This window comes from Anomalospiza imberbis, chromosome 3 (genome assembly GCF_031753505.1).
Source record: "Anomalospiza imberbis isolate Cuckoo-Finch-1a 21T00152 chromosome 3, ASM3175350v1, whole genome shotgun sequence".
Taxonomy (NCBI): domain Eukaryota; kingdom Metazoa; phylum Chordata; class Aves; order Passeriformes; family Viduidae; genus Anomalospiza; species Anomalospiza imberbis.
In genome coordinates this window covers 74,795,235-74,821,400 of record NC_089683.1, presented here as the reverse complement: position 1 = coordinate 74,821,400, position 26,166 = coordinate 74,795,235, and the positions used below count along the sequence as shown (strand labels likewise).

Genomic DNA, 26,166 nt, shown 5'->3' with positions numbered 1-26,166 from the left:
ATGCCTTTGGTGGCCATGTCAGTAGAATCAGCTCATGCGTTGGGGCTGATATTGGTAGTTCAAGGCATGAAAAGAGCACAGATTTAGAGGAGCCTGGGAACTTGGTGTTCCTTTTAATGCTTATAGAGCAACATTTCAAAGCTTACTATGCGTACTGCATTTTATTATGATTTTCTCCTTGTTGTCGTAGTTGTGTATGACAAACATATGGTAAGATTTTCTTTTTCATTGCAGGCATTCCATCTGGGATTTTTGGAAAGATAAGACTTAGTTTTGCACGGGTCCTTGTTTCCCACCACATTTAAAGAGAGAAGGACATATGCAGTGTTGCATCATGTCTTGCACAGAGAAGATGTGGCTGATAAGCTTAGAGAAGTTGATTTATATCTTCCTCTAGCTGGGGACTGGGGCTGAGTTGTGGTATTGGCTGGACCTACAAGGTCTCTCTTGTTGGCAGGTTCCATTCTGCTTTAGGTGGGTACACAGTGGCCCTGCTTGATGCTTCCTGTTCTAGCAGTTCAGAAGGACATAGGTCATCAGTGCACACCACTAAATAAAGTCAGTGCAGACAGTCTAAAGCTGAATCTGCTTTCTGATATCTATGATCATAAAAATTGACCTCATTTATTATTCTTTCCACAATAAATGACAACTTTCTTCACAGGGTGAAATTTAAAGTTCATGTGGTGTCTCTTCTATTTATATATTAAATTTCTTAGAAGAGTGATCACTATAAATTGGTGAGCCTTCAAGAGAGTCAAAGTGGACAGAATAAGTTCAGAGCCATCTGTGCCTTGCTTCTAGCAAGGAATAGCAAAGGAAAGAAAATTAAAATTATACACCAAGGTAGATAGCATTTACTGATGATTAGTGGAAACAGAAGGGGAACTTGAAAAAACCGTCTAGAGAAGAACATATTGCTATGGAAGGTTATTAATGATGGTTAAGTACATAACAGATATAACTCTGCTTTGGATCTTTCTAGGGCAAACTTGTTATTTATAATTGTAGAAATTCTGGGGAAATTTTCTTACTACAGAGTAGCAAGAGATGGTATTTGAAGCTTTAAAAATTTGGACAAAATTGAAAAAAATTTTCAGATTAAGTGAAAATGATAACAGTTTCAATTTGTCAAAACAGTTTGTCTCATGAAGCATCTAAAATATTTTGACATTTCTGGTTAGTTTTCAGATACTATAACAAATGCCAAGGAAATGATTTCACAAAACCACTGAAAGTGGTTCCTAACCTACATTTTTATGCTGCTGTCAAGTAATCAGGGTATTCCCTCCAACTGCCTCCTAAGGCAGAGGGTACCAATCCTCTGTTACCCCTTGTGAGTTTAGGGCTCATAGCCTCTTTGAAAAATCTATGCAAAGTACATCTAAAAAAGGTGAAAATTTCGCCATCAAATTCTCCTACACCAGTAGATCTTACTTCTGTTCTGCATGTCCTTCAGGCTGAAGGGGAAATTAAATTACACCTCCTCTAGTGTGGATGAATGACAGAAGACGTAGTGGTAATGATGTGACCACTGAGCAGTGTTGTTCTCTTCAGCACTTGGAGCATAGATCAGTTCCTTTTATGATGAGTTCCTTAAAACAATTTCTTCATTTTTGATTGAATGAACTCCATTGCCTAACCTGAGTCAAAAGGCATCTAAGTTTTATTTACTCTAGAAAACAAAATCTAGTAATAAAAAAGCTATTTTGAAGGTAAAAATTCTTATCCACCAAATCAGGGCTGCTTTCCCCACAAACTAAATAACCCATTGCCTGTGCAAATTTCTAGCTGATATTCATAGTTAGTTTTCTTTGAATTGATGATATTATGTAACCCTACTGTAAATACTGATGCACCTTTCATATTTCTAATGAAATCTTCATCTTTCAATTACATTTACTCTCTTTTTGTAGGAAATATATATTGAATTATTATCAGTTATATTATCAATTTGGCCTATATATATTAGGCTCAGCTAAACAAGTCAAATTAATATTCTTCTACCAAAAGTCTTTGAAGCTCTTATTTCATTTTACTGTAGCTTCATCATTCCCAGATATTTATTAAAGTTAATACAAATTGATACAATAATATGTATAATATATATTTAATGTATTTAGTCTGTAACAACTGGAATTAATTTATGAATTTGTGATTCACTCAGGATTAGAGGAAGTAGAGAACAACTGCTTCTTCCACAAGAAACAGTGGCTGAACACAGAAATTAATGTTTTTTTTCAAAATAGAAACTATGTGATCTGGATTTATGCTAACCACAGACAGTTGTGATGCTTCAGGACAAAACATGATAGTATTATTTCTGAAGTATTTGTGCTTAGTCCTTTCTAGTGGTTAGGAATGATAAAGTAAAAACCTATCTAATTACCAGAAAATTGGTCATTTTTTCATTTGTTTTTTTCTTATCCTGGATTAGATCATCCAGGTACTGTTTTTATTGTGATTTGTGGTTCCATTTCTGATAAATTTTACAAAAATATGGAGCCATTAAAGTAGTTACTACTGGGACTCTAATTGCTGTTTTTGATTTTCTTTGCTGATCTTTTTCCTATTCAGTTATAAACCTATGAATTTCTTGCAGGTATCAGACCAACTTTTGCTTCTAATCCATGCAATTTTTTTTTGCTAGATCAAGAATGTTTTTATAAAAACAACTTCTAGGTACTGTATTCAATTATAGAAATACAGAATGGAAAAAGTGATACTGAGATACAGAAAATGTACTGTTGGGAAGAATGCATGAATTATGTGTATTTATGGTTGATAGTTTGATTTTTAAGAGAAGATTATTTATGAAAAGTAAAATCATCTTATTAATGTATTTCAGGTGAATTATAATGTATTTTAACAGTCTTTCTCATAAGATTATAATAGAAAATTATAATAGCTTTGTATTTTTTTTCTGATTCAGATTCAAACTGGATTCAGCTCATAACAACAGTGGTAAAAATAGTACTGTGTTCAGAAGCTTTTTGCAATCTATGGTATTTTCAGGCCAGTGGATATATATGTTGGGTTTACATTTCAAAAACAACTTCTTTTAAGAAAGAACAACATCAGCAGATATATTAATCGTGAAAACATACATTGAAGAGCCCGATGTACTTTTTACATTGGAGTTAATTTGGCATGAGCATAGTATTTGTTGTTAAAAGTATTGTGTGCTCTGGGATTTTCATAAAAAGAGGGTTTTTTTAACAGACTTGTCAATGCAGGAAGCATTTTCTGCTTTGTTTTCATTAACCTTTTGTTCTTGTCTTGGACTGCATGAGGCAGCATTCTTTAAAAATAATTTATAATCTCTGTTGTTTTCTCTAGACAATTTTCATCCCTCCCAAATTTTCTATAAATATCTGTTGATTTGTAATTTGGCTTCAAAACACATTACTGAAGAAAGACATGGAAATCATGGTTTTAAGATGGCTTTATTGCTCAAACTAGAGGATTTAATTCCTCTTCACTTTTTCTGTTCTTTCTTTTTATTTTCATAAAGGTACACATTGGTTTTTTTGTAGTAATGATACAGCTCTGCAAAAACTCATTAAGCTTATGCAGATAAATATAAGCATTGTGTGAAAAGTATATTAGGGTGAGGTTTTAAAATATCTTTACCTAATTAGGAACCAAGGATCCAGCTGTCAAAGTAGTACTGCTCATGGAAATCCATCTTGCAAAGGAAGTAGGGGTAGTGGTAAGTGGCAGAAGGTCAGTTTTGTTGCTGTGAGCTGTACCCACATTATTACTGTTGTTGCCTGCTACGGCCAGTGTAGGTGCACAGGCAAAGCATTCATCTTGGGAACTTCACTCAAGGTGAGCTTCACTCAAGATGGAAAAATGGAGGCCATGGTATAAAACAACTGAGTCAATTACATGGTATCACCTAGATCAGAAACAATTTAAAAACTGTCTACAAATCTTTGTCGCTGTCTTCTTGACGCAAGAGTGGATGCTTGGATGTATTCAGAAACCATGTGGGCTTTTTAGCCCCAAACTAATCCCAAACTCAGGATTCATTCTGAGTTTAGTAGGCAGTAGGATTTACAAAAGTACCAATGTTCCTTGAGTACAAACTTTTGAAATTTCACATGTAATATCATAACTTGTTGTGAGACACTGCTACTTTCTTCAGAATCCCTTAAGATCTGTGCAGAGAGCACACGTTTCTTTTAGGCCTGAAATTATTTTCATTGCTTCATTTTAAAAAATCATATGTGCGCTTCCAGTTTAGTTTATTTGCACACTGAGACTGGTGCAAGATTTCCCTCTGGTGGTTACAACATGCACAAAGTGTCATATCTGTACTATCTTAGAGTTTTGTCATTTTACACCAAAAGGATGCACACATATGTCAGACCTTAAATAGATGTAATTACTTTGTAGATGTAATAATCTGTACAGCTTGTATAAGGGAATCATATCACAGAGCACAATGTAGTCACATGTTTTACTTTTTCCCCAAGTCAGATCTTTTTTCATTGAGGGCTGGAGTTGTCTTTGTTTAACAGAGGATCTGGATCCAGTTATATCAGCACAAATTAGCAGTTACTTCAGCTTTTTCCATCAGATGTGAGAGTATTGTCCAGTAAGCAGAAATAATTTTTCTTCCTCATAGCAGATAATAGTGTCTTCAGAGAATTAAATCTCTGCCTCTTTTTCACTTTATCTGTAAATTTCTGTTCTTCTAAGACACAGCAACATATAACAAAAGGGACAAAATATCACAAGTCTAATTCAGGCTCATTTGCTGGCAGCTCTTTGGTGAATTCCTTTTCTTAGGATTAATTTATAGAAATTAACAATACGGGAGGAAGTTTGAAATCCATTCTCAAGCTGCTTTTATTTACTATTCTCTTTTGGGGTTAAATTATTACAGAGTCATAGAATGGGTAAAGATGGAAGGGACCACAGTGGGTCAGCTGGTCCAACCTCCCTGCTTATACTCAGTTAACAATGCCTACTTGTTTTGTCTTAGAGAGTTACTGGTTTTACTACACTGGCCAATATGTAAATTGATCCTCATTCCACCCAGAAAATTGCACGTAAGTTTTATTGCCAGGGATTAAGCAGAGCCATTGGAAAGAATTGCACTCACCTTGTGACAGTCCACTGCAGAGGCAAGTGTCTCTATACATCGAGCTTTCTCTCCAGATTTATTTCTTCATGGTACTGATGGCTTCTTCATAAACTCTGTGTAACCAAGAAGTACATTTATGTATATATATATATATATATATATTTTATATATATATATATATATATATTTATATATGTATATATTAGGTTTATATTTGTAGACTTGTGTGTTGCTTCCTTATTTGTGAACTTCCAGGTCTCATTTTCATCCAGCTTTTATCTTCCTTAAATTTCTTTGTCAGAGGTCCTAAGCATCCTGCTGTTTCATATTTATTGGCTTTGCAGATCACTTCAGGATCACTTCCACTGCTAGACAGCCCCTAACTAACTGTACAGCAGGGTAGACTTCATGTGGTTTGTGACTGAGTTTTACTCCCATTATATCAGCACTCATTATATTTTCTTCTTGAATATGAATGTATTTGGATACCAGAGGATTGCTAACATCTCACCATGTTAGTCTCATGGATACTAAGGATGTGACAGCTCAGCCACTGCTCCACTCTAGGACAAAAAGTTGATATCAGAAGCTTGGATAAGAAATGGGCAGTGAGAAAAATGTAGCACATGTATCTAATAGGAGACTACAGGAAAAAATGTAGGGTGCTTTTTCATTTCCAGAGAAATCTTTACTAGGACATGCTGACAGATCTTCTTTAGCTTCCTGTGATTTGGGACATTTTCAGAATGTTGATCATATTTAACTTTAACAGGTAGCTAAACCATCCTACAATTAATGGAGGTGTGTTATAGAAATGAGGAAAAAAAAAGTTCCAAACCAAACTGATTTGGAAGTTTGCCACTGTTACCATAACTCTGCTGTGGTGAAACTTGAATGGGCAGCATGCAAGACAACAGAAATCTCTCCATGGGAGCTTTTACAGAGGCCAGGATAAATTACATATAATTCAAGCACCCTGGAGTATTCTAAATGGTAGACAGTAAATGAGCCGTGCTTCAATGAGAGCAGCTCATGTCAACTGAATTATTATACCGCATTGTGGATACTAAGTTGTACTGTTACTAGTGTACATTCATACATACTGTTATTAGTGTACATTCAAAGCTAGTAAACAAATCACAGTTACAAGTACTAATTCAGGAAGAGTAAGACCTCAAGCTGTGCTGTTGCAGACAGGGGAAGTTGTGAGCTCAGTCTTAAACTGCTTATCCAAAAATCCAGAAGGAAGTACTGGATAAACTACTGAGTACTTTACTCAGGATATAGCTGAGTTTGGAGGTCACGCCACTGTTACATGCTTGAGCAGGCTGTTTGGGGCAGACAGCTGTCCATGCTATCAGCAGCTGGGTGAAAAAGAGGGATTTAAAAAAATAAAGAGAAAAACTAGTCTATGCTCTACTTTGTGGCTGCTTCCAAAGACTCCAGCTTGCTAGTTAAGCAGCTGGCAGCATCCTGCCACAAGGGGACCTGCCATCCACTTGGAGAAAGAATAAAAATGTTAGGAACATCAATATTAAGGTGCTTACACTTTGCAGCAGGCCAAGTTCAGCCAAGCTGCTCTCAGCTAGGAGTGAGGAATAGTGTCACTCCACCACACAGGAAGGGCTCCAGTGCTGCTCCTCTTGACTCCAGTGGCATGATGGATATTCTAGTAGCAAATACTGAGACAAATAACACATGCAGAACTGGCCATAGATCAGAAATAATTTGCCACTCTTTGATGTCAGTGGTCACAGTATCACAGTAATTAATTTTATCAGTTATCAAATGCACCAGCCACTGTGGTCACATGAAGCAAATAACAACTTTATACAAATAAATGCCTGTGTTCCTCACCTTAAATAAATTTGTAATTTCCTAATAAGCAATAAAAAAATACATATTGTATAAGAAGACTGAATCTCAAAGTATAATGAAAAACAGGCAAATATAAACATATCACAAACCTATTAATAACTTTAAAAAGCATGATCAATCTATATACTTTCTAAATCTATTTGTCAGTCCATCTCTTATGACAAAAGACTTGAAGATTATAATTAAATCCTAAATTTAATTAATTCTAGGAACTGTCTGGAACTTTTTTTTGCTTAGTTGATACCAGTCTTGCTTTTCACTAAAATCACTGTGAAGTGTGAAGCATTAGATATTGCTCTGATATTACTGATAGCTCTGTTTTTCTCTATAAAAGCAGTTGGCTAGCTAAGTATTTTTGGGAATTAGTATTATTAAAAGAAAATATTTAATGGGATTTTTGTGTTTGTGAATGGTATTTTTCTTTGTGTCAGTTTAGACACGTTCCACAGCATTCATAAGTTAATGCAAATTAATGCCAGACTTCATCCATTTCATGTTATTGTTGGGTTTTATATTGTATGGAATCATAGAATGGGTTGGGCTGGAAGGGACTTTAAAGTTCTAAACGTCCTGCCATGGGCTGGGATGCCACCCACCAGGCCAAGTTTTTCAAATTTGCATCCAACCTTGCCCTGAACACTTCCAGGGATGGGGCATCCATAGCTTCTCTGGGCAACCTGTCCTAGTTCCTTACCAAACTTAAAAGTGAACTATTTCTTAATAATATATTATCTAAACCTTTCAAACCTTTTTATCTTAAGACAAATTCCCCTTCTCTTATGTGCCCTTGTCCCTCTCCAGCTCCAATGCAGGCTCCTTTAAGGTACTGGAAGGCTGCTGTGAGGTCTCCCCTGGGAGCCTTCTCCAGGCTGAACAGCCCCATCCCTGTCAGTCTGCTTCACAGCAGAGGTGCTCCAGCCCTGTAATCATCTCTGTGGCCCTTCTCTGGACTTGCTCCAAAAGTCCATGAATCTCCATGTTTACAGAAGGGCAATATAACACATGAAGCATACTTATTTGCATAAGTAGATAAAATAAAATAAAGTGTAATTTTGTTTTGGGGTTCTCTGATTTTCAACACAGAAGGATCAAGATCTGTACCTGGATTGTTAGGTATCAGAGCAGTGAAGATGAAGAACAATAAATCATTCATCAGATTTTGGAGAATGCAGTGAGTGCAGGATAAGTCCAGCATTTCAATGCTTGTTGAATATTTTATATTCTGTGCTACTTACAAGAAATTGCCACCACTGATTTATGTCTCTTTTTTCTGTTTATCTATATGCCTTAAGTTTATGGCTGCTACTTCACTGTTAATAATATGATTTTAAAAAGCAAAAGAGCAATTTACAAATTGTAACTTCTCATTGCTATCTCCGGTAGGGAGAAACTTGTGCAACTGCTTCAGGGTTTAGGAAAATTCTTCTTCCCTAAGTCCTTCAGAGAGAGGAATGGGAAGGGGATTCCCCTGGGTGCCCCTGTCACTGGCAGTTCTTTTGCAGGGCTACGAGTCTGGCTGTGAGGCTTCTGCTGAGGTCTGCAAGCCTTGCTACATGGGGTTAACGTCCTAATACTGTTTTGGGGACCTGATTAAAAGTGTTAGGGCTTTCAATCAGATTTATGCTTTTTTTTAGGGGAATTTGTGAGGTTTCAGCAGTATTAAAAGATCAGGCATTCATAGACATACTGACTTGGTTAACCCTTCCAGTTAACACATCAGATGTTTTAAAATTACCAGGGTGGAAGACCTGTGAAAGTGTAAATTATTTTTCTTATTTACTTTGTCTAATATTTATTAGGTAACTGCCTGAGATAAAACATGTTGCTCTATATGATCGTTTTTAAATGAAAAAAGTCTGTTAAAGCAGAGATTCCTCACAAACACTTCACAAGCCAATCATCAACTTGTACCACCATTCCTTGCTTGTTCCTGCTGGCTGCCAAGGTAGTGGTGCCAAGTACCACTTCAGTACCATGCAGAAGTGGTACTTCTGCCTCACAGGGAGCAGTTGGACTTATTTGGCCATATTTGCTGAGGAACTACTCTGTTGCCAGGAGCACGAGTGGCTTCATGTGGTTTTGACTGAGAGGTGCAGATCAGGAAGAACTGCAGGGATCAGGGCTTTAGAGAACTTCTGTTTATTCAATAATTCCCTGACAACCAGAAACAATGAGAAAGCAAACATTGAAAAGGTTCATCATAGAGCCAGCTTTCGTGTTCAGTTTCTTATACAGACTGAAGTCAGCTACCAGCCTAGGCAGTTTCCAGCATAAACAATTTCTTAGGTATGAAACCTTGTGTGTTAAGAATACATCCCCTGCTTTCCTGAACTTAAAATACATTAAACGGATGAAGAATGTAAATTATGATGGACAGTTACCAGAATTTCTTTTATTTTTGCTGGAATAAAAGCTGACAGTGTCACATTTGCCACTCAGACACCTCCCTATCAATGTCAAGGTTGGAATATCTTTTTCCTTGACTATCATGTCAAGAAAGCTGCCTCACAAAATCCATTTCTTCGTAATGCCTTACTTGAGATGCCTAAAGAGAAGTATTTGTTGAGAGAGACTCTGGGCAAATGTTCCCTCTTTCCAGATTGCACCATTCCCAGTCTTAAGATTGTATTCCTTCATTTATACTTTGGAGAAAGCACGACCAGGACATGAAGTCTCCATGCACCTGGTACAAAATGTGATGTCAGTGTGACAAGCCACGAACACACTTTTTATTTGTACCTTATTACAGACCATAACCTTTATGCTGGAAGCTGACAGCTCACCATTTGAACTTGAAGCCTATGAACAGTTTAGTGGTTTTTGTAGGCAAGTGTTGTTTTCTATACTATTAAAAAAAAAAAGTAAAAAATACCCCAGGCAAAACAAACACCAAAAATTCCCCTCAAAATCACAACCAACTTGCATACAGTTTCTGGAGTCTGATGATACTCTGCATTCAGCCTGGGCTAAAACATAACCTCTCTTGGATAAAGAAAGAAAATAAACCACAGGATTTGCTACATCAGTATGACACATTTGTTCATGGTGACTTTTGACACACTTCCCTAGAATGGATTTTGGAAATGAGGGCATAGAAGCAGACACTTTTAAGGAGGAGGACCATCCATCACAGCAGACTGCCGGTGATCTGACAAGGAGGACCATCCATCACAGCAGACTGCCGGTGATCTGACAAGCAGGGTACCATCTTCCAGTATGACTGAGAAGATTGCATCTTCTTTATACCCAGGTTGGGTTGACAATATGAGTGAGTCCTCCAGCAAGAGCTTTTTAGAATTGAAAATCTACATTTTTTTCAAAGATTTTTTCCCATGTTCTAATCATAAAGGGTGTGACTAAGTCGTCTCGGACAGTCATGTCTTTTGTTGCTCCCCCATGCACATATAAAAATACTTCATAGCACATCTAGTTTGACCAGTTTTGATGGAATCATTCATAATCAAAATTCTATTTATTTCAGTTGCCATATGAGGAACATCTTTTTGCAAAGGTTCACTCAAGACAATAGGCATAACTTTAGGCACAGTTAAAGACAATAATAAAACCTAAGACTTAATGGCCATCCCCTTGTCCCCTATCCTGGAAACTCTTGGAGCTGGCACTGTTTTAGGGAAATATGACCTTGCATTGTTGCTTTCATAAAAAAAAATGAAATTTTAGCAAGTTTCATCTACATCACTCATGAGTATAATACCTGTTGTTAGCTAGCAAAATAAAAGGGGCTTTGCTTCATTCCCTCTCAGCCTCATGAGTTCAGAGAACCTTCTGTAGGAATGACAAAATATTGGGCTGGATAAACAGTGGACAAGCAGATCATTGCACCATTGGGGTGCAGCAGGTGCTGTCACTGAACATGTTCCCAGCAGCTGGAAAAGCTGTGCATCTGTCAGAGCTGTGGAGCACATGTGCAGGCAGGAGGTGTATACTGGGGTAGGTGCACCAGGTGGGAAGCAAGGGCCAACCACCATCCCAACAGAGACCACCAAAATCAGTCTTTCTGCAGCTTGGGTTGTCTGCTTGCATTGTGGGGCCCTTTCTGAGCTTCCTGATGATGCCAGCAGTACAAAGAAGTATGAGACTGAAGGGAATGAGAAACTTGAGGAAGAACACAGCGTCAGATCTGTTTGAAAGTCTGGTTTTCAAACGAGATGGTGTGTGACAATCAAGAGTTTTTGGGGTGGGATAAGCAGGATTTCAGCCATTGACCCCACAGCCAGAAGCTAAGCCACAGCAGCAGTGGCACAAACAGGCCTGGCTGTCATTGTACCAGATTTCCTGATGGAGCTATGCCACTGTGAATTAGCTGTCGAGACCCACTTCTGTGCACTAGGGAGACAGCCTGAGAAAGAGAGAAGATGGAGACTATGGCTGAGTAAATGAAACCTTCATCATCTTGTTCTTTTTACCTGAGAGAAAAGTCTGGTTGAAATGGCAGGCAAAAGCCATCAAGCTGTCTGGGGTGACTAGGTGGAACAAGTACAGTCTGTGGCTTCCACATTTTCTAATCAAAGCAGAACCTCCAAGGAGTAATTATGTTGCTCATTAATCTCTGCCCAAATGCCACAATTAGCAAGGTGTTTGTTGTTACTGCCAGCAGTTCACTGGGAGCAGAACTGTTCTGTGGCTGTGCCACTTTTGGGTTCTCAGGAAGGGCTGAAGCATGAGAAGGAAAGTGTCTTAAGTCTGCTATGCTTCAACATACAAATTTCTCTTCCCCTGCCCCAGTGCTGTGAATCCTTAAATACATTTCTGAAGAAAGCAAGTACAGTTAGTACTGTGAACTCAGGACAAAGCTCATACAGTAAGAAATATATTTATAGGATTCTCTTTGGGTGTATTTACATACCTTTAGCTAACACATAAGGCTACAGAAAGAATGCTGACTTGAATTAAAAGGAGGAAAAACCTGCACTCAAAGTCCTCTTTTGTTACTGGAGGCCGTGTAGGTTTAGGATAGCAAAGGACATTGCATTAATTTGGTCCCATTAAGCTTTAAAGACATAAAATATGAAGAACTAGTGGGGCTATGATGTATCTTATTATGGTAAAGGTAGTTGCTTTAATATTGCCATACATTTAAAGAAGTAACACAGCATTCAGGAGTAATGAGTTGGGATCTTCCTGAGTCTATGCCAGACAGGTATCAAATCCACAGGTCAGCCTTCTTACAAAAAATGCCTTAACTGAGGGGTGAGGCATTTTCAGTCTCAGCCATTCTCTCTCTACTTGTTGAAGTTAACTCACAGGACAGAGAGGATTAATGGTATAAAGAAAGAAAATTAAAAGCCAGCCTAATTTATAAAGTTGTTTTTTTTTTTTTTTCCCTGGAAGGAATGAATGCTGACTATGCAGAACTGCTTATGTTTTTTCCACCGGTAAGTCTTCTAACAGAATGTGTAACCATCCAGAGCTAAAAGGAAAACCTTCTCCACTTTTCCATTAATGTATGCCTCAGAAATATTTTGAGATACCAACTTTTACCTCCTAGTGGACTTGAGGAGTCCTAGGGTAAATGGGGTTTTTTTGCATGCTCAGGAGTACTTTGTAAGTTCTCTTTAATCATATAATAACTTTTGTTATAACTTATGATTGCGGCAAGCAGGTTTTGCAATTTAAATAAAATAACAAAAGCAAATTTTGATTATTTCATTCTGAACCTGCAAACCACCAGGAAACATGAAAGCAACATTGTTGTCATGTCTTAACAGTTTAGCAAGAGATTTTTAGTTCAATGCAAAAGTACTTGTCTTAAGCTTTTCTAGTTTTTCTTCTCTGGTGATTTTTTTTAGGCTTTTTTGTTTTTCCTGGAATTCCTTCTCACCTGGCAGCCATGATGCCACCCCTTTCATGCTTTCCAGCTACTTTCAATTCTGTCCAGTTCCCATCACAATTTTTTTCCCAAGCTGAGACCCTGGAATTCTCACAGACGTCTCCCTTAGCAATGTGCTCTGCTTGGTGAAGCCGATCCCCGGAGTTCACGCCAAACGAGAGCAGTTTAGAAATCTCAAGACAACACGTGCAGCTTTCAGATTCAGGTGGACAAAAGGTGCTGGAAAGGAAATCTGAACCTAAGTCTATTGTGCAACTCCTGTGTATTTTTGCCTTTGATAGTGATTCTAACTGATTTTATTGCAGGTCAGGGGAAGGTGTTTGGGTTTTATGGTGGCTTGTAATAAAAGCTTTTATAGCATTGTAAACTTTTTTTTTTTTACTTCTTGAATCATAGTCATCCTGCCTCTCATACTGAGAGAAGTTCCACCTTGTAGATAAAAATGAAGAAGTCATTAAGTTAGGGAAGCTAAGTTATATGAAGTAAGGAATATGTTATATTTAGGGGGAAAAGCGTAAGTAGGATATAACATAAGTGGCTATAGCTTCCCAAGGTGTGAGAACATGTTTCTGTAGCTAAGAAGGCCTGCTCTCTGTCAGCAATCTTGGTTTTTCTCACAGTGATATATAGTTGCATCACTGAGAGTTAAAACAATGTAAGCTGCTACGTGGCATCTTCTCTTGGCTATACTTGGCCAGACTTGTCTTCTGTGGAAAAATACCAAAGGGTAAGAAAGAATAAAAGAGCAATTTGCAAGAAATCAAAAGTTGATTTCCAAATGGGGGAGAGGAGCAAAAAGAAGAAGGAATAAACAGTTTTAAAGGGAAGAGAATATAAATATAATCCAGACATGCATCCTGGATTCCTTTGAACTTCTATAGTGAGACCTGACTGTGATACTGTAAGCCACTCCCATAGTACAATTGAAATTCTAATCTCATATTCTTCAAGCTAGCTCAGGGCAGGTACTCTCACTGAAAGAATCTGGTCTCCTTCTTGTCCCTGGAACTCTTATTTTCTTGCTGGTTTACACTGGATCCACTGCCCAGTGAAGAGTACAGCAGAGCTTCAGAAATACTTCAGACAGTACAAATGAGGGGAATTGTGAGATAGCCTGTGGGTGGATGAATCACTGAATCACAGAATGACAGATCCACAAAACATTTAGGATTGAACCCCCTGCCAAGGCAGGGTCACTTTAAGCAGGTGACACAGAAGCTCATCCAGGTGGCTTTTGAATGTCTCTAGAGAGGGAGACCTCACAACCTCCCTGGGCAGCCTGTTCCAGTGTTCTGCCATGCTTAGTCTAAAGAAGTGTTAAGGTGGAACTTCTTGTGTTTATGTCCATTACTCCCTGTCCTGACTCTGGGCACCATGGAAAAGAGTCTGGCACCATCCTCTCGGCACCCGCCTTTGAGATACCTTTATGTATTTGTGAGGCCCCCTCCCAGTCTTCTCCAGACTAAACAGGCCCAGTTCCTGCAGTCTCTCCTCGTAAGAGGGATTCTCCAGACCCCTCATCACCTTGGTGACCCCCCTGGTGCACCCTCACCAGTTAGTCCTTGTTTTTCTTAAACTGTGGAGACCAGAATTGAACACAATACCCCAGAAGTGGCCTCACTAGGGCTAAAGCTGCTGACACTGTTCCCGATGCACTCCAGGATCTCACTGGCTCTCCTGGCTGCAGGGCACTTCTGTCTCAGCTTGTCATCCACCAATACCCCCAGGTCCTCCTCAGCAGAGCTGCTCTCTAGGAGGTCAGTCCCCAGCCTGTGCTGGTTCTTGGGGTCATTCCTCCTGAGGTGCAGGACCCTGCACTTGTCCTTGTTGAACCTCATTAGGTTTTTCTCTGTCCAACTTTCCATCCTATCCAGGTCCCCCTGAATACAGCACAGCCTTCAGGTGGATCAGCCATTCCCCCCCAGTTTTGGGTCATCAGCAAACTTGCTTTGGGTGATTCCTATCCCTTCATCCAGGCTATTGATGGACAAGTTGAATGAGACTGGACAGCAGGAATCTGACAGCAAGAGCACACTAGGACAGGGGCAGGTATGACTGCTTTTTATTGAAAGCAGTGCTGACTTCAACCTGCCTTGTGTGTAAAACTAAGGCTTGAAAGTGCAGAGGCACTATAATATCAGGGTAATTTCCAGCTGGATCTGGTCAGTGCACTGTCTTTGAAATATGCTTCAGTTGAATTTGCACTAGAGGACTGGGCTAGCTGACACTTCTCTGACTGTTGTGATGAGTCTGGATTTTTATTGCTGGAATCACAAACACGAACATATCAACAGTTTGCTAAACATTTCACATTCTGATTTAAAGGGATAAGCACTGAGCCATTGCTGCAGTCTACAGAGAGCCCCACAAAAAACCTTTCCAGACAAGATGCTCAAGAAGATAATAAGAAAGAAAAGAAAAGAAAAGAAAAAAAGAAAAGAAAAGAAAAGAAAAGAAAAGAAAAGAAAAGAAAAGAAAAGAAAAGAAAAGAAAAGAAAAGAAAAGAAAAAAAGAGAAAAGAAAACCACACAGCTGCTTTGACACATTGCTCTTGCCTTGCACTGGGAAGCACTAGTTGAACATTAAAGAGCTTGGGCACCTCTCCTAGTAAAGCATTCTGGAGGTGGCACAGCCCCACATGTGAGACCTGTGAGAAGGGACATGTGGGTTCTGCATCCCTTGCTGCTGTCAACCTACTGTGTCACCTCTGCCTCCTCAGCCATGTTCTGGTGCAAGTCAGGTGGGAATGCTGCTGAAACAGCACTGCTTGTCTGCCCTGGGACTGGAGATGTCGGGGATATTTGTTGGGTAGCTAGGGAAGACTGAGGGATGAACACAAACTTTTGTATTCCTGTTTTTGGACCAGAAAGTCCTTCCAGTGTGTTGCAAAGGACTTCAGTAGCACTGTCTGTATTTACGTGATGAAGTGAGTTATATAGTTCCTGCTACAGCAACAATGTGTGTTATGAATGAGCAAGTAAAGGCTTTTTGCTCCAGTTGTCAGCCCTAACTTGACCTAAAAGAGTAACTTACCACTAGTTGACACTCAGAAGAAAAATTAATTGAAGTAGAAGCTGCCTTCTTGTGGTGAACATAGCCAGTAAGTTTAAATAGGAAGATACACACATTTCCAATTTTGTGAAATAAACCAGAAGATGCCTTGTTAGAAATTTTCATGTGTACAAATACTGCTTATTAAACTGTTTAATGAACTGGCTCACAAGTCATATAATTATAGACACACAAGTTGTTCAGAGCTGTCTAGCAGTGCCTTCACTGCCACATTCTGTAGTGAACAAATTAAGCAAGCACTACAAATCTCTATAGGCAGGGAGCACGCATCTTACCATTTATCCTTTCCATGATTCCAGCACTAGATTTGAGGATCAAACCCCTATTTTTTCCCACAGATTGCATCCTTCCACCTACTTAATTCAATTGTATTCTGTAAAATGTTTTCAAAAATCAAAACCTTGTGTATGTTGTTGAAAACAAATATTTCTAATTAATTTAGGATGTTTGTTTTTCATTTATTCATTCTGTAAAAGCTTTGTTTACATTGCCCTTTTTCCTGCTGCTTAGAGAGTAGTCAATTAAAAGAAAGGGGTTTGTCTGAAACTTTTTCTGCTGCTAAAGAAGAAGAAGAAAAACTAGAGGAGATGTCGCCATTAAGCAGGATGGGAACAAGGAGATTTCTTCATCTCACTTTGGCATAGAGGGGAAGATGAAGACTGGAAATATAGAAGCCAGGTGAGAAATTATCTTAGTCAGTCAAATTGCAAATACATATTTTCCACTGATGGTGTATATACTCTTTGTATTATATATGCAACACAACAGCTCTTTCCTTTGCTTGAGAGTGGCAGGTGTGCATGGGCAAAAATTGGGCACGTCTATGGCCTGGCATCTGATCTACTTCTGTATAATGGAATGCTGATCTAACCATATGAATGAACTGGTTTTGTAACTGTGATCTTCAAAGCATAGAAGTAAGGGAAAAATTGGCAAGGAGAGATAAAATCTACTGATATGCCATCACTTCTGCAGTGGCCATCAGTTTATGATGGCAGCTTGTTCATCCCTGTCTTTCTTCTGCCTCTTCATCTGTGCAGAGGCAAATTTTTATATGCCTATATATTGAACAGGGCAGTAAAGTATCCCTTGTTAAAATTATCTGGAGAGAAGTGTAACATTTAACTTGGATCACTTTTCTGATGTTGTTCATTACTACACTGCAAAAGGACACTGTGGGGCTCCTCACAATGGGCAAGAATGGCTGGGCTGGCACTGGTGATGGAAAAAATGCTCCAAGTTGTTATCTTTCCTCAACTGATGCAGACAGAAGCAGCAGGTGTTTGGCATGCTGAGCCTTTCATCAAGTATAAAAAAGAAGCAGCAAACTTGTAGAAAAGCACAGACTGAGAGCAAATGTCATGAGAATTTTCGTGTGTCAACCGTATGGGAGTTGGACAGAGAAGGAAGATAGGGACCTCCAGAGCAGAAGGCTGAGAAGATGTGGCAGGAACATATCCATGACTAGGCAAGTGGCTTTGGCAATGAATGTATTTTTGGATCAGCAGTGAGCTTCTGAAGTCTGTCTCCCAGTCACCCCTACTTGCTGTGTTTTGGTTCACATTGTGATGTTACCATGAGCCGGATGAAACTAAAGCACAGAATGTTCTCTAGCTTTCATGACATTTTCACTGTGGCACCAGGCTATATTTGGTTTGAAGCAATCTTCTCTGAAATGAGTATTGCCTAATGTTGAGTCCTCTTTAGCAAGAGTTTTCCCTACAAAGCTAATACTATTCGGTCATGGTGTGGTAAGAGAGACAGACTGACAAATCAAAAGGTTTCCATGGTAACACAGTGGCGCTGGATAGAGATGGAGTGTAGGAAGGACAGTGATGTGCTGCACAACCAGCACTTCTATTAACCCTAGATTTTTTTTAATATTTAGTAGAAATTGTGAATAAGAGACTAAATCAAGGCTCAGGAACATTTCCTTTGAAAAATGTATGCTGTACTACGCTTCACTTTGAGCCAGATTTCATTTTGGCTCTCTACAACATTATAGGCATTACTTTTTTCTACTCTATCACTCTTCACCATCTAATTCAAGCCACTCTATCAGAAAGATAGTGAGTTCTTTGTGATTGTCATCAACTCTAGTCTGAAGAAAATGACTGAAATATTTTTCCTTTTGAATATTTTTTACCTTTTTCTAAGGACCGACTGATATCAGCCAAAAAATGTTGTTTGCTGAAAGTACAATTAATGCTTGGTCTAGATAGGATGTTTTAAAGTGAGAGTTGGACTCACACAATAGGGACATTTTACTAACAAGCTTCACATTTTAAAAGAATTTCAGAGACCGTTTACAGTTCTAAACTCCGTATCACCTCCACACAAATTATCAAAAGAATTCTAACTAGAATGTTACAAATAAGTACCTTCTTGTTCCTTGCCTAGGCAAGTCACACCAGCAACTGGTATTAGACAGAAGACTTCTGGAAAATTTGCTGACGTGTTGAAGAACAACTTAAAACTTTTATCATATAAAAACAGCAGAAGGAGCAACAGGTACTGTGGCCATCAGTGTATTCATTTAGTTTTTTAACAAATTCTCATGGACAGAGATATTGTGTGGGCTCTGTTTTGGTTCATTACATAGTAGCACATTTTTCCACTGTTCTTTCATGTGATAATGGAAGACTTTTTCCCAAAGTGAAAAAGAGAAGGGCTATATTATTCACTCACAATCCATTCATCCATGATTTCCCACTGGATTCCTCTGTTTCCACCTATTTTCTGGGTCATAGTTTGTGCCCAGGTCTCGAGACAGTTAATTTAGACATCAAGGTTAACTCAGTTTGCTCCATAATAACTGGTCTCTCACGTGCCACTGCTGTGAGAATGGGGGCATTTCCAAATACAGGTCTTGTACAAAGGTCAAGTATAGTGAGAGTGTTCTGCTTTTTGCCATGGGTACAGTTTGAGATGATCTAATGCCTGACACCTCTAGGTGTCACACTCAGCATTTGGTTCGGTTTGGTGACTTGGAAGTTTCATCACTTGTGTGTTTCATCTCTCAGAAATTTTCTCTATATCTCCCTGGCAAAATAACATCTCAAAATTACGTATTTCTCTAAAAACTATTGTAAAAACTACTGGAAAAACTACTGTAAAAATTATTGTAAAAACTACTGGAACTTCCTTTGAAAACAAATAAGGACAGAACTTTTCTTATCTTCTATCACAGAGACATTTAGCACCCATTAACTCTCCTGAATAAATGAATAGAGACCTCACATAGCGACTGCTTCTAAAAAGGTGCTTCTCACACCTTCCCTGGAATGTCAGGGCTACTTATGTACTCAGTTTTACATACCCAGGGTCCTTCAGAGTTCTGGTGTCTCAGTTTTTTCAGTTATTGCAAATATCTTCCTTTCTGGAGAATGATTCTGTCTGTGATTGTCAGGATTTAGTTTTTATTTTCTTCCAGAGCAAGCAAAAAATAACACCTTGAAAGGTTTTTCTGAAATGAAGAGAGGGCATGGGAAGGCTCAGAAAAATTAAACCCAAACCTTTAAAAGAAGACAGAAGGTATTCCAAAAGAGCTGGTTTGATGACAGAGGCATACTGTGAACAGAGTGAACAGAGGCATACTGCAGCCAGGGGAATGCTCTCAGCTAAATCTGCAGGTCAGTAGCTCCATTCAGATGGATACACATAACAAAAAGGCAGATTGTGCTTTGGTTGACAGGGAGAAAAACGTTAAGACTGATTGTGAAACAAAAGTAGTTGAGCAAAGTGCAGGAAAAAAAAAGCGATTGGGGGAGATGAAGACTCAAAGGAAAATCTTGGTGACTCACCACAGAGAAGATGGCCTGAAATCCAGCAACCATGTCCCAGAACAGTGCCAGAAACAAACCTACAAGTAGGTGAGGAAATGGAGACTCATCACATGAATCCTCTAGGAAAAGTGGGCAAAACTGCTGGAAGAGCTGTGGACAGTATTCTGCAAAAGGACCTAGGTGGGGTGGATCAGCCTCTGGAAGGTCATCTCATAGAGGGAGCAAAAACCACCTAGGAAGTCCTACAGAGGCGTTATCCACTCCAGGATGTAGATACAGATCATGTCAAGGAGGCAGAGTGGAGTGCAGGTCCTGCATTCACAGAGGGTCAGAAGTGGGCTCAGCTCTGCCCACAGGAAGTTGTGGAGAGCCAGAACTCGAAAAGCAAAAGGCAAATCCATACTGGGTTTAAGATAGTCAATGACAAGATAATGACAAGATAATGGCAATTACTTGTAGCTCACCTGAGGCTGTGGAGGAGGGAAGCTCATTCTCAGACTTGAGGTAAGAATGGCAAAGAAAGGGAGCAGTTGCCTCAACACGGAAAGTTGCATCATATCCTGTGAGTCAAGCTGCTTACCCTCAAAAAGGGATGATGACCCCAAATCTCACCATGCTCAGTATCCCTCCCAGCATGTGCCCCAGGGAGTAGATCACACTGACAGACATTTGGATCTTTCTGATGGTGATTATGCTACTGATAAACCCAGTGGAACAGAAAAAAATCTGTTAGGAAATACAGCAGATCACCACCAAGAAAACAATATATTCAAGCAATTTCAGGTCAACAACATGTCTCCTGCAGCAGAAGCAGCAGTGATTCTAGTGCTGGAGCTGTTGGTCTGAAAGGGAGCAAGGCTTGCTCTCCTTTTCAGCAGTCCCTATTTCACCTCACAAGATTGAATAGGAGACAGCATGAGCCTGAGTCTAAGAATGGGAATAGGGCAATGTTAAAAGCACTGTCATCTTCAAGAGTGGAGATTCCTACTTTCAAAATTAAAGAAACCCCTAAAAGGAGAAACTACAGAAAAAACTGTTTGCAGACACATTAGGTAAGAACTACCCAAGTGTTGGTTTGTGTTTATTTTTCAGTGGGGAAAATTTTTTGATTTGGATTTATTACTCATTCTGCCTGTGCTCTCTAGCTATATGCCCACCTCTGTCAGTATTTCTCAGACCTAAACTGGAAAAAACAGAGAAGACAGAAGAATACATCTGCAGGCCCCTTGTTTTTTTTACTTCTCCATCATCACTAGTCATTCTTCCTAAGTCTGTTGTTTGAGGCACACTTTCAGGTGCAGACATTTGATCTGATGAAATGGGTGCAGTATTGAATGAATTCCTGAAGTCAGGGCTAGAATTCCCTGTAGCTTAGGTATGACTTACCCCTTGACAGTGAAATGTTTACATTTTCTGTTTAACTTCCTCAGAGATACCATATGTAACTTTTTAGTAAATTACCTCCCAAATTTGCATGTTTTTCTCCTAAGACACAGGAAGCCTCAGATCAGTGACAATGTTACAATTTCCTAAGAACATCTTCACTTTTTCCTTAAATGGTTCCAGCTTTTTGGTCAATCAATGTTTCTCAGCTTTGGGCCCAGTGATCTTACTTCTGGTAATGAAATGGTATCCTGCTTCAGCAGGCTTTAGTCCTTTTTATTAAACAGGTTCTTGCCTTTTCTTAGTTTCCACTGAAGGACTTCCCACACATTGACTCCTCATCCTAAATCCATTGGCATTCTCTTTATGTAAGATCAGTCAGAATATGTTTTCCTGTCTGCAATGATCACCAGGGCAGAAATACTCATTTCTGATGGCTCTCAAATGCTCTGTCACAATCCACTGAGCACACTATACTCTGGGACAGACTGCTGTTAAGAAAGGGGTCCTGAGGCCTCTTTGAAAGTTACATTAGTATTAAAGTTGAATCATCATGTGGCATTCACATTCCTAAAAAGGAGTTCAGCTACTGACACTGATAAACACCCAAATCTGTTTCACTTGCGGGATTTGTAGGGCTTGGATTGCACTACTAAGACCTATGGGAATGGAATACTTGCATAAACAGGCAAAATATATTAATTCTTTTTGATAGATTTAGCAATAAAGTTTAGTGCACTTATGAAGTCCATGGTTTTAAAAACATAGCAAGGGTTCATAAATATTCACAAGGTTCTGTGTATTATCATAGATGGCTGTCCAGAAGAAACCTGGAACATCCTTAGCAGAGGATTAGTGACTGACATATACCACAGAAGAACCCCTTCACTGACCGTGGTGAGAGAAGAACATGAGGAAGCAATGCATTTTTGCAGATAAATCTGTATACACAAGAAACTGATTTGTGTGTGCAGTGAGAAAAATATTTCTTTTAGAATCCTTAAAATCAGGTTGCTAAATTCTTACTTATCAGCTAGCTTCTTTCCAGGGGCATCTGTGTTTTTTGTTTTTTTTTTTTTAACTGAAACACTTATTTAGCCGTCTAGATTAAAAGTAAAGCACCTCACTGAAGGAGGCCAGCTCTCAAAACACTTCTGCAGTTGGGGTCTTAAGCTGAGTAATGCCAAATGCTTCCCATAATTTGCTGAATATCTTCGGATTACAGTGAAGGCAGTAAGAACTCATGTTAATTTTTTTTTTTTTAATAAGGTTAGTACTGACAGAGTAAAGGATATACTTCTCACATTCACATCAGGGTAGCACATATTTCTGAGGTTAACAAAAAGTGTAGAGGACAAATCAATGCCAACAGCATTCTTATTTCAGGAATACTAATCTTTAGATCAGACTGAGGATGTGTTTGATACAATATAAATTTAAGAAGTTGGAAATTCAAGAGAGTAAGAGAGTTGTTTTTATAATTTGTAATTACTAAATGTTGTAAAAGTTTTAGTTTAGTTTTTGTTTATATCTTCATGGAAGAAAAATAATTTCTTAGCACAAAATCCCTGCAATTAATAATTTTGGAGCAATGGGGTTTGTAATGGAAGTGTCTTCACAGCACTAACTAATTGTAGGCCATAAAAATTGAGCTTGCTTACAATCAAATCAAATAAGAATCTTTAATGTGATGAAATCTGTTAGAATTAGTAAGTGCCATCTACTATAAATACAGGAGAGATTATTTTCCTTTTTTCATTTCAAAACTAGCTATTAACTGGTACAAAATTAGCATAATTTATTGATTTTTTTTGGTATATTATGCAAAGTAAAAAATTATATTTCAGATCTACTTGTCCATTCTTCTTCATTTCAAAGACGATGGTAATAGTGCAAAAGGTTTTTTGTATTTATTAGTTTGTATAATTTTTCTCCTATACCTGCCTTTCAGCAAATTTCTTTCACGGTCTTAAAAATTAATGGTTTCATTAAAGATCCTTCTTGGATCTCTAGTTGACCATGATACATGTTCCAGATGTGAGTATTTGTGGGATTTGGCAGTTCATGGAACTACTAATGAAATTAAGTGCTGCTTTTACTTTTACTGCTGTAAATTTTGACTGTGGCGTGACGTGCTGGTGCAGAATTACTGCAGTGCCAAATTCTGCCAGCACTGTATTCTCTGCCTGCTGACCGTGCTGCCTTACCATTGCAATTACTTTGACTTTTTCATAATAATGCATATTTTTAAAAGAACTTGCATGGATTTGTTAATGTCATTAGCCATAGTAGCCCCTAGCATTTCCACACAGATGTTTATCCAAAAATGCCTGCCCAGTATAATGTATACATCTTTTTTACTCACTTTTTCTAATTTATGAGCTGAAACTAATTGCAAAAGGCAGCTTGTCCTCCCTGGCTATGTTGGCCCTGTGCTGATTTATGCAATCCAAGAATCTGCTTTGCATTTTAAAATCAGTAACCCTGTTAGGAACACAAGATGACTGCCCATTGATAACAGTTCACTTGCGCTGCGTGACAACTTGAGCTCGCTGGAAGCAATGAAAGTCCTTTTCAGAGCAGCACGACATGCCCAAACCTGCCCAAACCTATCCATTCCTTTGTTTCCATGCGCTTTGTTTTCAGACCTTTCCAGGCACAAGTCTTATAAGCAAGAGGGTAAAACCAATTGGGATGTAGTGTGTTGTGTGTATCTGGTGCCTAAGAGAGCCTGGACAGTGCTCAAGGCATCAGCCTGTGGCTCCACCCCTGCAGCACTGAGGTTGTTCTGCTGGCACTTGGTGTCAGCCAGAGGATTCTGTGATGGTTATTTGCTTGTTCCCCCAAAAAATGCAGCTTGTTTGCCATTTTTAATGCACAATTTCCTTATAGTATGGAATTTGCACACTTTCTGGACCAATGGCAACAGCCAACGTGTCGGTGGTTGGTTTATTTTTTCCTACCTGCATCTTGTTGCAAAACCTTGTCTTGGAAAAAAGACACTTGCTTCATGTATGTTCTTGCCTCACAGGCAGCCCTGCCTCAATTTGCCTCATGCAGAGGTGTGCCTAGCACGCAAGCAAGAGTTTCAGTTTGTGCAAAGTGCTTAGCCATTTCTAATGTGTTTCCTATCTGTGTTCTGCACCTAACTCCTATTTGTAATTTACAGCTGGGTTACAAACTGTTTGTCAGCAGCTCCAAAGAAGTGTTGCAAGTGCCCCTGGTATCCTTGGTTATTGCATCTCCTCAGGGCAGAGCCTATTTTCTAGCCTTGACTTAACACAGTACTGTTCAGTCTGCAGTGGAAAATTCTATACATAGATCTTGCTTCTTACTTTTGTTGTAGTGCATTGTATTTCAGAGTAACTGGTCTGGATGTGAAGGAGTGGTAGGCTTGACATAACCACACAGGGGCTCTGTTTACTCATTCAATTTGATTATTTTGAGGAGAATTAACACTTATATTGACCGTTGCTGAGGTTTTCTCCATCATGCTTTTAACCAGAATATTAGTCAAGCTGATTTAGAATAGAAAACAGCAACATCAACGACATTAGGTAATTAATTACAAAGAGCAGTAGCTATAGGGAGTTTGTTTTTCTCTTAGTATCTGTGAGAACTTTCACATTTTAGTCCTGAGGTGCTAAACTCTGTTACTGAGAGGGAAACATGAAGTCACAGCTGCCTCATGGCTGAGGTTATATGCCTGTAGTTCATGTTTCTTTTTGAGTAATAGCAAAGGACAGATGGTGGCTGTATGTCATGAAGGGAGCTGGAAGCTCAGTATTTATTTGTTAGCAGGAAACTCACAAATAATTTCATGTCAGATTAAAAATTAACTAAGAAGCTAGATCACAGTCATATAAATAAGCTCTGCTTGAGGATATGTAAAGATTTGTATTCTTACCACGTTTCTGAGTGTTAAGTGCATTTCCAGATCAGTCATGTCTTGAGCCATTGCCTTCATAGGCAAAATCTCTTCTGAACACCCACATTTAACTCTTGGAGCGTATTTACCTGTGGAATGTAAGTACTTTATCCCATTTCTTTCAGATCCATGGCTAATCTGACTTGCGATAATGACTGGGCAGATGAAAATACAGCCCAGTCCCCAGCTTTGCATGATTGCAGGGCTTCACAGATACATTGGCAGGTAACAAGCTGTGCCTTCTACAGGTCTGCCCTAATTTAGCTCTCTAAATACAAAATGTGTTTAAAAGCCTCTAAATTCATGGTCATTACATTGTCAAAAATTTCAATTAGAATTCTTTCAAGCTGCTAAATAGAACAAATTTTGCAGATGAACGCATGCATGAGTGCTCCCAGGGAGGAAGTACCTTAATTTTGACAAGTGCTGATAACTGCTTGCCACTCCCAGCAGTATCAGCGTATGAGGGACATGCTCAAGCCCTCCAAAGATCATGCCCAAAGAAGGTACATTTGAAGACAGTCCTTCATTACAGTCTCATATGCCAATTTCATACTCTTTGTTTACCTTGTGAAGAGAACATGAATAGACCAGCTCTAGACTGTCAGGAGCCAGGAGCTGACTCACCATTTGGAATACAATAGAGATCAAGCTCACTTACTGCAGAAAGAAAAAATTGCCCAGAGCAAGTTCAAAGGAGCAGCTAGAGTCACTGGAGAACATGTGAAATCAGAAGAAATGCAAGTAAGCTGTCTTCTGTAGAATAAATATGCAGTTCTCATCAATTAATATCCTTCCATTGAAATGTCCTGTGTTTTTACCTGTATCTTTCAATTTTCTACACAAGGCCAATTATTCATGCCACTTCTTTAGGATGGTTAGATATATGGTGAAGATTTTAATTTTAATAAGATACTGCTTTGGTTTGTGTTTTAAATGCACATACAAAAGAAAGGGTTCTTTTGTATAAGAAAAAAAAATTAGGTTGTGCCTACCATTTTTTAAGGATGTTAAAATGTTCCCATGTTCCTCATACTTCCACGTACTGAATTGCTTAGCTGAGCTGACTCTTGAAAAATTTCCAACTCCTGCGTAGTGAACTTTCCTACTTGTAAATATTAGGGCTCATTGTGCCACGTACAACACAGTTAATGGCCATCATTCTCATTCCTGT

General features: G+C 38.8%; 1 pseudogene; it reads left to right on the top strand.

Moving 5' to 3' along the window:
* Positions 1 to 12,827: 12,827 nt before the first annotated feature.
* LOC137470022 (centromere protein J-like) overlaps positions 12,828 to 26,166 on the top strand; it is a 28,792-nt pseudogene continuing 15,453 nt past the window's right edge.